Genomic DNA, 14,222 nt, shown 5'->3' on the forward strand with positions numbered 1-14,222 from the left:
GAGGGTCCAGCATGATAAGCACAGTAAAAATACTTCCATTTCTAATTAGAAGAAAACAGATGTGGTCAGAGGAGGATGTCCTTCAATAAATAAAAACTGAAATGAGGTAAGGGACCAAGGGAATAGTGCGGGTGTCATTGGTGTATGGCGTTGGTGCCATCAACCCTGCTTTACAAATCGGTACGGTCACTTGCTTATGGTTTGAATGAAAGGACCACTGTAGTGCTGGTGGCAGGGCTCTGGTTTATGGGGCCCGTGGCACGATTGATGGCATAGCTGAGAGGGGGCCACCCATGAATAATGTCACAAGATGACTCAGTCCACGCTGACTGTTGGAATCTTCCCTCTTTTTCCCCCTGCCTTACCTCCCCACCACCTCCCCCCCGGTACGTTCCCCCCCCCCCCTCCTTGGATCGTTCCACTGGAGTCTGCCTTAGAATGTTGGCACTCCTCCGGCAGTTATGGAGAGTGGATGACAGAATAAAGACGTTCGTACTCACCCTCTGCTTTGGAGTACTTTACAACCCTGGCGACAAGGATGGGATACCTAGAATCTCCCCTTTTGCCTCCATCAGAGGGAGAGATCCGAGGTGTAATAACCATCCCCATGTTACCAACTCACAAGAAGTCAGTTATATGACGGCTAACAATATGACAACTATCTCAGGTTGGAAGTTGGGGGACTCAAATGAGGAAACATACCGTGCCAAGGATAAGTAAGTTCTGGTATGTCCCACCGACATACCAGTTGATGTAGCTTACAGGAATGTAGCCCCGGTTGGACCTCAATCCTCATTGGGGTCAATGCTTAATATCCTGGCCCTGTCTCCTTTTGTCTAGACTGCTCTGTTAGATTGTCTTTTATTATGTTCTGTTATCACCATCTATTACGGTTTTGTTGCATTGTGTTTTGTTTTGCATTCCATTTAGGTTTCCTCCTTCTTAGTTTATACATGGACTTTGTCAAGAATAGAAGGTACCACTTTTTACATTAGCTTTCCATGTCATGTTTGGCCGTGGGGAGATGTGTTGTAATCTTCCCTTCTTTTTCCCCCAGCCTCCCTCCCCCCCCCCCCCCCCCCCCCCCACTCCTCTGGCAGTTATGGAGAGTGGATGACAGAATAAAGGCGTTTGTACTCACCCTCTGCTTCGGAGTACTTCTTTACAACACTGACATCATCAAAGGAACATTTGTTGTAAGTAATTGTTAATTAATTTGCAGAATGCGGGCACCTTATCTGATTCGCTAATGGATGGCACTTTAATTTTTGTGCCCCGGTTTATTTTCTGTCCCAGTGCGACCTTGCTCAGTCCACACCCTCCTCTTTTGTTATGTTATCTGATTACTAGCCAAAGGTGTCCTGGTGCTAATACCTTCCTGCCCAACACTACGTCACCTATAGCGCGCAGACGGCTAGCTCCTCTCCCCTGACCTTTCCACGTCTTCCCCTTTTTGCACACCAGGCATTAGTGCTCCTTTGCACTGTCCACCAGCAAGTGCCTAATCATGACTTGCCAGAAGCAATAGGCCGGCGTCCGCACCTTTCTACTCTTCCTTCCAGCCAAAGTCCTTTTTGTCCAAAAACGCTGTCAGGAGCTCGATAGACGGCTCTTCTCTATTGGTCAGGCAGCGGCGCTTACCTTCTGCAGTTCTCCCGCTTGGCGGTGCTCGCCGGCGCAGCTCTCCTTGGCCCCACAGGCTGGTGTGCCGGGGCGCAATTAATCACGGCGTCTGAAAGCGAGGCACATCACACGTGTAACGTGGCTCCTTTCATTAGGATCGTGTAATTGGATCGAGCACATCCCGTAAATCCAATTACGGCAGATTAGCGCCACCGCCGTGCTTTCTCCTGAAGTGGAGGGGGAGGGTTGGTTGGGGGGTTCGGTGTTCACATTCCAAAGCAAAGCTGTCGCATCCTGAGAGGCGCTCCCGATTGAGGGCAGGAGGAGGAGCGGGACGGAGCTATGGGCTTTCTGGAGAGGAGGACTACACACGGTGTTAGTACAATTTACTTCTTTACGTGCCTCGGCCTTCCTCTGAAGAATGGCTGTCTCTCACAGTGCATACACGTAACTACGCGGGTTAACGAGGGGTAAGAGGCTAGTGTAGGGGTTGGAGGTGGGTGACTCTTACTTACAACACGAATTACTAAAGAGACACAAAAGAGAGGTAATGAAATGCTGGTAACAAGACGTCTTAAACAGTGGGATGTCAGCAGAGCACATTCCATTCATGCGTTATTAGCTCTTTGGTCCAGTACCGATGCGAGTCAACCGTGTTATGTCTGCAGGAAGTAATCACTGAGACACGCAGGTAAGACTGTTCATCGTCCTGGCCAAACCAAGACTCTTTTATTAGGCAAACAAATCCCACCCCCAATTAACCAATTAGCCCAACACCCTTTATTAACAACAGCTGTGACTGCGCAATCACTTTTGCTGCCATTCACAGTCAGGTAAGTGCCATGACCACATCACATTCCTCCCCAATTTACAATGAAAGCAAAATGAATATATTATCTTACATAAGTGACATAATCTCTTAGACGTGTGGAACGAGCAGGACAATTCCTCAATTGATAGCGACCCGTGCCCCTTGGTTGATGTTCAGGGCCTAACGGCAAGTCACCAACGGGAGACACAGGGGTTATATCATTCTGTCCAAATCCTACATCCACCCCCACCGGGACCAGAGGAGGAAGAGAAGGAAGAGGAGGAAGAGAAGGAAGAGGAGGTGCAGGAAGAGGAGGAGAAGAGAGACATGCTGGTACATCATCCCCAAAATCTGATGATACGGAACTCTCATCTGAAGACAAAATATGACTCCTGTCCTGAACATCATTACCACTGTCATAAAACTTTTTAAAGAAAGAAACATTCCTGGATATGGTTACCCCACCCCTCAATACAGTAATTTTAGTTCCATGAACAGACTTCACAACCCAAGGCTCGGGCTCAAATGGCAAACTAAACTTCCCTTTTCGATGCCTATTCCTCATCATTACTACATCACCAACATCAAATGTCCGGGCCTTCGCCCCTCAGCTCAATGCCACTTTGTCATTTTTCGTCTGCTGGTTTCTCAGTTCTTCTGCCACAACAGCATAACTGGCTGGATGAGACTCCAACACTGGCACAAAATCACCCATAGGACGGTTCATACACAATGACATAGGACTGACTTTAGTAGTGGAATGAGGTGTCAGCCGGTACTCCTTCAGAAACAAAAAGATAGCACAATCCAAGTCCTGGCGGTCTGCAACAGCAATCCTCAGGGTCTTATTCAAAGTCCGCATAAAACGTTCAACCTCCCCATTGGCTTGAGGCCATAACGGAGTCACCCTACGATGTACAACACCCCTGGACTGAAGATAAGAAGAAAACTCATGGCTAAAAAAAGGGGGTCCATTGTCAGTCCGCAGTTCAGAAATTAAGCCATGGGTTGCCATAATTTTATCGAACAAAGGAATTGTGCGACTTGCAGTGGTAATGTCCATAATCTCCACTTCGGGATATTTGGAAAAGTCATCGATCACCACCAACATGTGACGACCGTCAGGTAAACACCCGAAGTCAGCACTAGCTCTCTGCCAAGGAAAAGAAGGAACCTCCTCAGTGATGATTGGAGCGGGAGCATCTCCTCCCCAGCAGCCTGACACAGTGCACAGCCCAAAACAGTGTTCTCCACCAGAGAGTCCAGACCAGGAAACCACAACTTAGATCTCAAACGGGACTTCGTCTTCACTACCCCCTGATGGACCACATGAGCCAGATCCACCACTCGCTGTTGCAAACTGGCCGGAATCACCAGCCTTGATCCCCTCAGTAAACATCCCTCCGGGGAACACGTCAATTCACTCCGGACCTGAAATAACGCCACCAAAGTAGATCGAGCGTCATCCGTACGGCACTTGGCGGCACTTTGGACTCCGTTCCACTTTCCAGTCCCAACGGCAGCCAGGCATAATTGAAGACACCCGTCATGGACAGTAGCATCCACAACCTCCTCCAAAGAGATTGGGAGAGGCCGAGACCGCTCAACCACCATCCGTACATATTCCTCGGTCTCCTCTGCATCACTTGCCTCCAACACTGAGGCAGGTCGAAAGTGCCGGGACAAATAATCAGCTGGATTCAATGCCCCAGGACGAAAAACCACTGTCAAACTGTAATCCTGCAACTGCAGAATCCACTTCTCAATCCGTGGTGGTGGCTTTGATGAAGAACCCATAAATAGAGGAATGAGTGGCTTATGGTCCGTGTAGACTACGAAAGGCTGACCATATAAGTACAAATGGAAATGACGACATCCCCACAGCACCGCAATGGCCTCCTTTTCTATGTGAGAGTACCTCTGCTCAGTAGCAGTCAAAGCACGACTGGCATATGCCACAGGAGCCAATTCCCCATTAGTTTGACGCTGAGATAGTACTGCCCCCAATCCACCAGGACTGGCATCCACAGCAAGTTCTGAGTCTAATGCCGGATTGAAATAAGCCAAGGTAGTGTCTGCAGATAATGCCCGTTTTGTAGCTTGAAATGCAGATTCCTGCTCAGAACCCCAATCCCATGGAACATTGGATTTTGTAAGTTCACGCAAGGGGGCTGTCAAAGTAGACAATCCGGGGATAAAGCGTCCACAATAGTTCACCATGCCCATGAAACTTCTCACCCCAGACACATCGACAGGAGGCGCTGCAGTCTGTATATCACACACTTTCAAAGGATCAGGAGATACACCATCCTGTCAAAATCGGTAACCGAAAAATGAAATGTCAGTTCTCAAAAATTCACATTTCTCTCTATGTAAAGTCAAACCATGATCCAGCAAACGTTGGAATACGCCCTTCAGACGTCTATGATGCCCATCCAAAGTGGGAGAATGAACCAGAATATCATCGCTGACATTAATCACTCCTTCCAGTCCTGCCAGCACTCCTCGAATAGTGTCCTGAAACACTTCAGCAGCACTAGATATGCCAAAACTCAATCGTTTATAACGCCTGAGCCCAACGTGGGTGGAAAAAGTTGTAATTCCTCGGGAAGCAGGGTCAAGCATCAACTGATGATATCCAACGCGGAGATCCATTTTAGAAAACCACCTGGACCCGCTGACTTCCACCACAATGTCATCAACTGTAGGAGTAAGATGACGCTCACGTTTAATTGCCAGATTGGGTATCGCATGTCCACACAAATTCTGACCTCTCCAGGCTGTTTAGGTTTGCGGGCAACTACAATTGGGGATACCCACGGAGTCGGACCCACTGCTTTCTCAATAATACCAGCTTCTTCCAACTTTATTAACTCCGCCTCCACCTTCGGCCGAAGATGGAAAGCCACCCGCCTATGGCGTAGTGCCACTGGTCGAACAGACTCATCAATGTGCAACTTGATCATCCGGTCCTTCAGACAACCTACGCCTTTAAACAGTTGAGAGTACTGACTTAACAAGTCCTCCATAGTCCATTGATGAATAGCCAGTGCAAAGACCACCAGATGTAAGTTCTCAGCGGTCTGACAGCTTAACAGCATCCCATGACCCTCCTTGGTGACATATATATCTGTTTCCACATGTTGGGTGCCATGAGAAACCACCGCAGAAAATACCCCGGCTAACACAAGGGGCTCACTGGCTCCAAAAGCAAACACTTTAACGGATGTACCACTCAACACTGGTAAGCTTGGCAGTCCCTTCATCATGGATTCAGCCATTACATTAATGGATGCGCCAGTGTCAATCAGAGCCGGCACCAAATGACCATCCACCTTGACATCACATTTGGGCAAACCCCTCCGTACTGCACCCCCAGGCTGTAGATCATGCAGCACATGGACGACCTCTCCATCATCATCCATATCTTCCAACTCAGGAAGGGCAGCATATACTTGGGCGGAAGTCGCAGGAATAGACCCCCGGACAGAAGACGAGCGACATACTTTCGCAAAATGGTTCACTTTATTGCAATTGGAACACCGCTTCCCAATCGCCAGGCAGGTCCCAGAATGAGGAAATGAGCCCCCACATCCATAGCATATCCGCCGTCTGTCCATCTTACGAGGCATCATCTTCTGTTTCTCTGACCCTTGAACCCTCATAGCATTTACTGGTTCTGTCTTCACCACTTGTTGGAGAGCAGCATCCATATGGGCCGCCCTAACCTTTGAAAGTTCTTTTGACCGACCACGGGTCAACATATCCTCCATCGGCATATTAGGCACCTGTAGTATTGCCTCTCGCAGCTTGCTGGAATAACAGCCCTGTATGAATTGGGCCCGTACCTCATCTGCCGCATTGGGCAACCTACATGTGCTGGCCAACACCCGCAATCGGGCAAAGAAGACATCCACAGACTTGGTGGGCAACTGCCTTGCCTGGCGTAGCAGAAACCTTTCATAATCAGGATTCGCCAGAGGCTCAAAGTGCGCAGTCAGGGCCTGCTTCAGAGTGTCATAAGTATGAGGCGTCTCCTTCACCACCGATCGCCCCAGCCGATGAATGGCTGCCCCACCAAGATGCAATAGTTTTGGACGCCTCCTCTCCACATCCAGGTCAATGGCCTCAAAGTAGGTTTCCAAGCGATCTACCCACTCCTTCCACCGTGCAGCCTGCGCAGACGGGGGGCCATCCAGCAAGTAGTGTTCCACCGGAGGAACCGTGGACATGACTGCACTCTCCTGAGCGAATCACCAAGCGTGCCCAAAGTGCAGGAAGAATGCCTGCACCAGCCTGGCACTCGAGCCACAATAGACCCAGCAAAACTGCACAATTATGCACAACACTGTCCCAGGTCCGGTGAAACCCCACCAGGGAACTTCGCCAGGTCAGCCAGCATCAAAGATGAAAGAAACAGCCTGTCAGACCTCCATGATTGGCACAAGCAAAGACAGCCACTGTAACTCCAAGTCGCAATCAGCAGGGAGCAGGAGACATTGTTCAGCAAGAAGCAGGACAGTGCTGACTTTGACAGCTAAAGCTCCGTCGAAGGCTGTGAACCAGCTGGCCCACCAGCATACACACAGACAGCTCCGACCACGCCCCCACACACCGTCAGGCCAGGCGAGGGAGGGAAACTACCCCTCACCGGTCACAGAGCAAGGAAAAACGCCGGACCAGGCGCCCACAACGCTGAACAGATAACAAATTGTCATGTAGAAACACCACCAATCCACTGCTGCACCAGAAGAAAAGCGGGAGAACAGCTTTGCAACACTCCGAACCTTCGTCGCCAAGATGTTATGTCTGCAGGAAGTAATCACCGAGACACGCAGGTAAGACTGTTCATCGTCCTGGCTAAACCAAGACTCTTTTATTAGGCAAACAAATCCCACTCCCAATTAACCAATTAGCCCAACACCCTTTATTAACAACAGCTGTGACGGCGCAATCCCTTTTGCTGCCATTCACAGTCAGGTAAGCGCCATGACCACATCACAAACCGGATGCAGCCTTTTAGCCTAAGGCTGACGATGGCCATGTGCTGAACGCGGAGGGAGTGACATGGCCTGTAGTTAGAACAAGTATGATCTACAAAGAGGTTGGGTAAAGTGGAAACTGGGAGGTGAGAATATGCTAAAGAGAGTAGGGAGAGGTAGGAAAAGAAGAGAGTGAGTGAAATAATTTGAGCCGGTGGGTTCCGGTGCTTGGCACCGGCACTTTATTGCCAACACCGGCTCTTATAACAGCCTGCCACATGGTACTGCTGTTTGTCTAATTTTGTGAGGAGAACAGCAACAGTTGTTTAATAATTGAATATGCAATGAAATCATAAATATCTGCCACCGAAGCTATAAAATAGCTTGGGCGGCATGCATTAGTCATTTTTTATGTACATTTAAAGTCTGAATTGTCACAATTGTGTGAGCGTGATGGTACTATCGTTGGCAGCGTTAGTGGAAACAATGGGAAGTACAAGCTACAGTAGCCTCCTCACATGGCCCTGGCACTTATTACAAACTAAGCACTGGAGGGAGGAAAGGAGACGCAGTGAACAGCTAGACTGTTGTGAATCTGGTCAGTGTTTGTGGGCTGTAGACTGGGGAGCATGAAGACAGAGTTGTAGCGTGGGCAGAGAGATGTGGGGGAAGATTTGCAAAAAGTGACGCATCTTTAAAAATGCTTCACTTTCCCTGTGCCACCCTGAGAAATCCTTGCGCCACCATGGATGCGCCGTATTTACAATACAAAGCAAAATGAAAGGGGATGATGGACGGAGTGTTGAACATTGCAAGCACTCACCCCCAGTCAACTGATCTGGGTTTAATCCATCATCATTCTTTAGCTCACTCCGCCACCCCAGTTCATACATGGCCATATGCAAATCAGTCTGAACCTGTGCCTCATGGGAACAGTCCAGCCCGAACTGCCAAGCCATGTCTTCCCTGGACCGGAAACAAGCATCCTGGGACCGGTTTCCGGCTAATCAGCCGTCATCAGCCAGGCTAGCTTCAATCCAGCGGCAAAGTGAGAAAGGGATCCACGTCTGGGCATACCCTGTCAACTTAGGGCAACAAAGCAAAACCAAAGGGATGGTGGATGGAGCAATACGGCGCACCATGGCGCAAGGATTGACAGATGTGTCAGAAATTCTGACACATCTGTTGGCGCAAAAGTTATGCATTGCTGGATTCGTGTCGCAAGCACGACACAACTCCAGCAATGCCTGGGTAGAGCCTATCCTCATTGTGCTGCGTCACTGCTTACGCCTGCTCCAAGCAGGCGTAAGGTTTTGACGCATTGGCGTCCTGGAAGTGGCGCAGTGAAATCTTGTAGATTTCACTGCGTCACTTCTATGAGACTTTTTTGCGTTGGAACGCCCACCCTGCATAGATTATACCTGACGCAGGTATAATGTGACGAAGGGCTTTACAACATGACGCATCTCCCTAGATGCGTCACACTGTAAATGGGCCGCATTTTTACGCCTGCTGCATCACAAAAAGTGATGCAACGGTGGCGCAAACATGACGCAAGAGGCTTGTAAATCTGGCCCGTGATTCCCAATGGTAGATTCTCAGTTCCAATGTGAGTTTTTGCTTCTTTTCTTTGAACATGGATGTCTGATTTCCAAAGGCTCTGAGCCCGATTTAGAGTTTGGTAGATGCATCTAACTGTCAAGTTTGCAGCGGAGTACCTGTTTGATAAGCCCTAAATTAGGCTCCCTGTCCTTTATAGGGAATATTATATCATCTGCATATTTTGATGTCTGCAGTCGGTAGCTCCTGTATCTGTGGTCCCTGTCTCTAAAGAACCAGATGTGAAAACACCACAGGGTTGCAGCTGGGCTGCTCCATGTTGTCATGTCTCAAAGGCAGGTTGTTTTTCTGCAGGTAAAATCTTATGGAAATACACTACAAATGACCTACTTTGTGCCTGAGGCAGCCGTGATCAAGCTGACACAGATGCCTCAACTACGGTTGACCCAATAGATTGTGATATGTATGGTAACTCTTATACTGCACATATTACAATTACAAGCTGAATGATGAAAAAGTGCTTTGACGCCTCGTCAGGGGTATTATGCATGATATAAATGCAATTACAATACAATACAAAACAATAAGCACCGCACACCAAGCATACATTTCGGGTAGTAAAAACTTGCCAATATTAACTGGAGGAAAAATACCATAGAAATAAAACGACGTGGATTTTGAAGCCTTAATCCCCAAAATCTGCAAATTATGCCCCAATTCCAGTACACAAATTGGGTGCTGTTTATCTCACCCGATAAATTCTGATCCATGTGGTGTCCGAATATATCTGGTGCAGTAAATATCACTATCTCTTCGGGGTCAACTGTAATCAGGGACAGAGACTTTGTAGTAGAGCAGGGACTTGGGCCTTGCACGTTGGATCTCTGTGTCTGGAATTGTATGGCATGCCTTGTCTGGCAGTCCTTGGATAACCCTTAATCGACCAAATATTGATGGAAAGATAAATTGGGTAATCAAACCTCTTCTGACAGGAAACATTAGACAGAACATAATGCACACATCCAACATATATAGTTGTCTGTCGTCACACTTAGAACCGCACACCCCTTTAAACAATAAACAGTTATCCAACGCAATGCATAAGACAATACTCTTCACAGTCATCCAACACATCTCAGATAATCTACACAGGTAGATATCAACAAGCTCTCAGAAGCACAAGCAACAATATAAAATACACAGTACAACACACACTGGTCAAGGCTGCATTTATGACTGCAAAACAGTGTACAAGTAGTAGGTATTTGTCTGTTGTTTTAAACCTAACAGTCAGCAAACAACATTGGGCAGGCACATCCAAGGCATCTTTGACATTCCATGCAGTTGGGATCACCCAGATCGCAATAGATAAACAGCAATCAAAATCTCCAATGCAAATACAACTTATGAGTCAAAACGTTGCACATACATCCAACACTGCTCTGAGACATTAAATAACTAGATGTCATCAAACTCACAATAACACTATCTTCTTCATAAAGAAATACACCACCCCATGACAACACATGACTCAATAAACCAACACCACACAATAGATAGTTTAGTGTGGACCCTTATAAGAAGCTATGGGTCAACAACACGAGACACCTACATTACACTAAGCAATGCACAAACAACTTCTGCTAGTTGGCCCATACCCAAATTTAAAAACCACTGGCTACGTAAACCACTCAAGCTAACTATTTGAACCAAACATAGATGAAAGCAGCGTGTTAATGAAGAGATGTTCTGACTCAAACTATTAAAAACAGATTCTAGTCTGTGACAGAATCCGCAAGACCATGGCAATGAAGGGAATGTATCATGATACAACGCATGCTTTTACAACGCATGTCATGACAACGCATTTTTCACAACGCAAAAACTATAACAACGAATGTCTTAACAACGCATACCATTACAACGCAATATAAATAGAAAGCATTAAAAGTGCCATCTCAACGTAAAACATTACTACGCATACCATTACAACGCTAAAAAAATGTATTTATAAATTCATTTAAAATTACTGTTCTTAATACAGGGGGGTGTAATGGTAGGGTAAGTGTTGGATAGAGTAGGGGGTTAAAATTACTATTCTTACTCCAGGGGGGTGTACAATTAGGGTAAGTGTTGGATAGTGTAGGGGGTAAATTTACTATTCTTACTCCAGGGGGGTATAAAAGTAGGGTAAGTGTTGGATAGTGTAGTGGTATAAATTACTATTCTTACTACAGCAAGGTGTAATAGTAGGGTAAGTGTTGGATAGTGTAGGGGGTTAAAATTACTATTCTTAATACAGGGGGGTGTAATAGTAGGGTAAGTGTTGGATAGTGTAGGGGGCTAAAATGACTATTCTTAATACAGGGGGGTGTAATAGTAGGGTAAGTGTTGGATAGTGTACAGAGTTAAAATTACTATTCTTACTCCAGGGGGGTGTAAAATTAGGGTAAGTGTTGGATAGTGTAGGGGGTTAAATTGACTATTCTTACTCCAGGGGGGTGTAAAAGAAGGGTAAGTGTTGGATCGTGTAGGGTATAAATTACTATTCTTACTCCAGGGGGTGTAATAGTAGGGTAAGTGTTGGATAGAGTAGGGGGTTAAAATTACTATTCTTACTACAGGGGGGTGTAATAGTAGGGTAAGTGTTGGATAGTGTAGGGTGTTAAAATTACTATTCTTACTCCGGGGGGGGGGGTGTAAAATTAGGGTAAGTGTTGGATAGTGTAGGGGGTTAAAGTGACTATTCTTACTCCGGGGGGGGGGGTGTAAAATTAGGGTAAGTGTTGGATAGTGTAGGGGGTTAAAGTGACTATTCTTACTCCAGGGGGGTGTAAAATTAGGGTAAGCTTTGGATAGTGTAGGGGTATAAATTACTGAAGCCTGGGAGGGGCAGCTCTGTGGGATCCCCCAGGGGTGCTCTTTGCTGATCCCACAATAAATAAATAGATTGCTTGACTTTCAGGAAATCTATCATCCATATTACCCAGAATTCTATTGTTTTCTTTGGCGCTGACGTCCATAAAAGCAGGCAATGTGCGTGGTAAGATATGTGCAATCATATCAGTAGATTCTTCGACAACGGCAAAGCGTTAACTCGAATGAGCTTACACTGAGCAAAGGACAGGGGGCTGCGCCGTCCGTCAGCTTATTGCACTTGAACAGCTAGTTTTTGCCACTTATAGATATTTTTAATTAATAAAGTATGCGTTAGACAGAAGTAGGATCGTTTGATGGAACATATAAATGTAATGCTTCTATGTAAACTAACCTGTTATTGGGCATTTTCAATAAATCAAGTTACCTCGTTTTTTATATTCCCCATTATGAACTTACATTACAAATTCATACTTTGAGTTATTATTTGTTTCTTTTAGCACTACCAATGTCCGTTTAGTTTAATTTGAAACCACTCATCTCGTATATTAGTATAGTATGTAACTGTGCACAGAAAACTAGAGTGAGTTGAATGCTCTTTGCGCACAGTTGCCGTGGTCCATCCGTCATCACACAACTGCTTTCAAGAACCTAGCTAATTTTCTTTCTCTGACTTCAAAGTGAGAGGTCTTCCCCCGTACCCAAACACTCCTGCTTTGCTCCATGAGCCGTCCCATACCCTCCTCCCTTTCCATGTGTGTTCCTTTTGTGAAACAGTCGCAATCTGTGGGCCAGCGGAGCTGTCTTCTATTGCTCGAGTCTGTAATAGGTGCAGCCAATGAGGGCCTGCTGTATGTGAACCAATCATGAAGGCGCCTCCACGATGGCACAAGTGAAGACAAAAAACTGAAATCGTGTGCAGCCATACTTCATCCCGGGCAGCACATTCTTACCCCAGCCTCGAGTCTTCAATGGAGAGCCAAAGGCAGAAAAGGAAGAGCCACTCATCCTTAAGCAGTAGGCTGCAGAGATGGATGTGAAATGGACTAAACACCGGCAGCCTTGTCCGTTAAAGAATCTCGCCACCCGTAGATTTCCAGGGTAAGCTTTTCACTTGCAACTCTTTCCGTCCTCTCCAATCGCCCCACACCAATCTGTCCAACTCCAATCCAAAAGATTCTGCCCACTCCAACCTGCCGGACTCCAAAACAATCTGACTCACTCCAATCCAAAACAGTCTGCACCACTACAATCCAATCCACACCACTCCAATCCAACCCACCTCACCCCAATCCAAACCACCCCACCCAAATCCAATCTATCCCACCTCAGTGCCTAATTTGAGCTGGTGGTTTCAGGTGCTCAAATCTGGCACTTAATCATCAACACCGGCGCTTTTCATGAGCACCAGTTAAGGACACATTCATTTATGGTAGGCATGGGGAGATTAAATGTTTTGCCTAGAATCACAGGATGTGGAGTTGATGCTGAGACTCAAACCTGATTCCCCAGCTCCGAAGTCAGCAGCTTTGGCCATTCTGCCACATCCTCTTCCCCACTTTCACGGTTAGTACTCTGTTTTAGGTGACACTAACAGGAGAAAAGGGCTGGTGCAAGCTGCCTCCTGGCAAGAGTCCTGGCACTTTTATGTGTGCAAATTAACCGTTGCTCACTCCATCCCAATCTACCTAAATCCAATCCACCCTATCCTAATCCAGTTCATCCCACCCAATCCAATCCACCGCACAGCACTCTAAGTAATTCTGCCGCATGCCCAGTGTGCGGCGGGCCTTGGGGGGATTGCTTTTGGGGCATTTATTCATTAACATTTTTATGTCCTACATACAGCCTTGAAGCCAAACAAAGTGTATACATTGTAAATAAACCAAATATACATAGTTTCTTGTTGTTAAACAACAAAAAATACGAAGATATCTGTGTTTGTTGTAGGAAAAGCCGCTAAATAAAATGCAGCTAAATTGCTGCGAAATTTTCATATGTGTGCCGCTAAATTTCCATTTTTAACCGCTAAATTTGCTAATCAATGCCGCTATATCCTGGGGGGTTTGTAAAGGCATGCGTTGTAATAACATCTGCGTTTTAATGGCATGCATTGTAAGAGCATGCGTTGTAAAACCTCTTGCGTTGTAAAAGTTGCATTGTGATGGTAGTGCGTTGTGAAAGTTGCGTTGTGATCGTTGTTTCCCCAATGAAGGTACCCTAATTCTGAGAATGCATGAAAGCTCTACTAAAGGTAATAACCCACTGTGGTATGACATCAAGCAAACTCCATGGAGTAGAAAAGAAGACACTGACTCGTGTTTCCAGGCGTTTATTTATAGGACCCACGAAGACAAGCTTCCATCCAG

This window comes from Lissotriton vulgaris, chromosome 2_1 (assembly GCF_964263255.1).
Source record: "Lissotriton vulgaris chromosome 2_1, aLisVul1.2, whole genome shotgun sequence".
In the NCBI taxonomy this organism is placed as follows: Eukaryota; Metazoa; Chordata; class Amphibia; order Caudata; family Salamandridae; genus Lissotriton; species Lissotriton vulgaris.